This window comes from Mustela putorius, unplaced genomic scaffold (assembly GCF_011764305.1).
Source record: "Mustela putorius furo isolate JIRA1106 unplaced genomic scaffold, ASM1176430v1.1 tig00000594_pilon_pilon_pilon, whole genome shotgun sequence".
Classification (NCBI taxonomy): domain Eukaryota; kingdom Metazoa; phylum Chordata; class Mammalia; order Carnivora; family Mustelidae; genus Mustela; species Mustela putorius.
The window spans coordinates 1,028,200-1,030,860 of record NW_025421427.1 but is presented as its reverse complement, the minus strand read 5'-3'; the positions used below and the strand labels follow the sequence as shown (position 1 = coordinate 1,030,860).

The following is a 2,661-nucleotide window of genomic DNA, read 5'->3' as shown; positions in this document are numbered from 1 at the left end:
CTTGTGTGTATAAATATGTCAAGTTCTATGCTTAAATCAGGTGCATTTTATTGTATGTAAATCATCTCATAATAAAGCTGATTTTAAAATAGAAGAATCAGAATCTTACACAAACTGTTTTGGATTCTGCTTTTTTCACATAACAATATGTCTCCAGGATCTACCAGACACAAAATAACAGCTAATTATTGCATTCTAAAGCGTGGAGAGTTTTAAAAACAAACGTTAAATCATGCATAATTTTCTTTCGCAGCTCCTTTAATGCTCACAGTTCAGGCAGAACGTGCTTTGTTTGAACATGATGGAGGTTATCCCCACCCCCCTTTCTCAAGTCTCCCAAGGCCTTCCGCTGTGCACATTCTCGCCATCAATGATGCAAACGGTTAGAGCATTTCACATTCAACGTTAAGAGGCGACTTTCTCAGAGATTAAGCATCTAAAAAAAGGCAATAAAGGTTAGAGCATTTCACATTCAACGTTAAGAGGCGACTTTTTCAGATATTAAGCATCTAAAGGCAATAAACATCTGAATAAAAAGAAATGGCCCGTACGGGGATCGAACCCGCGACCTTGGCGTTATTAGCACCACGCTCTAACCAACTGAGCTAACCGGCCGACGGTGAGATGCGGTCTTCGATCCTGCTGAGAGTGTAATACAAGGCAGAACCATGTCAGCTTTTCCCCCCGACTGAAATAGGAAATTCTCCAACTCTTGCTACTCCCCTCTTACCTAACTGTACCTGCCCTACTTTACTCAATTTCCTTTAAAAAATACTCTCCATTTTAGCATTCGTATGTTACTTAAACACACACACACACACCCAACACATAACAAAACAAAACAAGAACAAGAGGTTAGGCCAAAACAGCCCTCACAAGTATTTCGGTTCAGCAGTGGTGGTCTCTGGGTTGGTACCTGGGAACTGCGCGCAGAAAATGGGAATGGGCCTCGAACCCGCGACCCTGGGGTTCTGAGCACCACGCTCTAACCAGCGAAGTAACCGACCACCTGCCGCAGGGATCCACCGTACCCGGAGGATGTAAACTAAAACCGAGGGCCTCGCGGTTTCTTCAAATCCGGGGGCGGGGGTGAGGGCGGGAAGGGGACGCGTGAGGAGGAAGGAGGGCAAGGGGCGGGGGAAGGGCCAAAACAAAACCCACGAAGGATGAACATTACAGAAATCAATCCCCACGGTCTTCCTAGTTCACGCTCCCCCACCCTGGGTGGGAACAAAGAGAGGAGTTTAACATTTGCTGTAAATGAACGAAACCTCCTCTTGCGCATCTTTCTCAAATCCCAATTCTGACCCGAAAAGATTCTGACGAAAGGCGCCCAGCGGGGCTTTCTGTCCTAACCGTTTGTTACTGGCTTTTCCTTTCTTTCTTTCTTTCTTTCTTTCTTTCTTTCTTTCTTTCTTTCTTTCTTTCTTTCTTTTTTTTAAAGATTTTATTTATTTTATTTGATAGATAGAGATCACAAGTAGGCAGAGAGGCAGGCAGAGAGAGAGAGGAGGAAGCAGGCTCCCTGCTGAAAGCCTGATTCGGAGCTTGATCCCAGGACCCTGGGATCATGACCTGAGCCAAAGGCAGTGGGTTAAAAACCCACTGAGCCATCCAGGCGCTCCTGTTACTGGCTTTTCTTTTTAAAAAATTGATTTCCAGGAATTCTTTAATCTGGACACAGATCCTTTGCCAAATGTATGTAGTGCACGTTTTCCTTCAGTCTTTCCCCTTCTTAATGTTTTTTAATGATAAATTTTTAATGAGAAGTTTTCATTTTGATAATGTCAGTTTATCCCTTTTTGTGTATCTCACTCTATTCTTTTCTCCCCTAAGAAGTACATGCCTACTACAAGGTCATAAATAATTTTTCTATTTTTTCCTAGATATTTCATAGTTTGGGTTTTACATTTAGACCTATGATCCAACTGTATTAATTTTTGAGGATGGCACCGTAGGGGTGAGATTGCATTTCTCCCCCCAGCTCTGGAGCTCAGAGAAGGCTGAGAGAAAGCAGCCTAGCACCAAACCCAGGCCCATTCAGATGATGAGTTGCAAAGGAATTTGCAAAAGAGATTGAAAGAAGGTCTATAATTTATCCAACTGTTCCAGAATCACTTGTTTTAAAGACTGTTCTTTTCCGTGATGAGCACTGGCATCTTTGTAGAAAACTAATTGATCGCGCGCGCGCGTGTGTGTGTGTGTGTGTGTGTGTGTGTGTATCTACTTCTGAACTCGGTCCTGCCCGGTAGATCTGTCTATATGTAATGCCCAAACCGCAGTGTCTTAATTATTGGAGCTTTATGGGAAATCTTTTTTTTTTTTAATGGGAAATCTTTTGATCAGGTAGTACTAGTCATCCACCTTTGTTCTTCTCTAGATTCAATATGAGAAGTTTGTGTCCTGTTGACAGTACGGTCTAGAGAGGGTGTCTGGACAGGGCATCTTCCCAAGGCCCCTGGACTTCTCGCTTCAGGATACGGTTATGCCTGCATCTGCACCTGAGCAGAAACCTCCAAAGCAGATCACTCAGGAAGGATTCCCTACTTGTTCATGTTTAAGGACGGAATTTGCCTGCAACAAACCAGGGGTCTTCAGAACATAATGCTTCTACATCCCTCAAAACTGCTTATCTTCATTAGAATTCAATTCTGAAAATAG

The 2,661-nt window shown here is 43.2% G+C and overlaps 1 non-coding gene across 1 annotated transcript; it reads right to left on the bottom strand.

Moving 5' to 3' along the window:
• Positions 1 to 541: 541 nt before the first annotated feature.
• Positions 542 to 615, bottom strand: TRNAI-AAU. The gene has a single exon. It is a non-coding gene; the product is annotated as a tRNA-Ile (tRNA).
• Between the last annotated feature and the right edge of the window lie 2,046 nt (positions 616 to 2,661).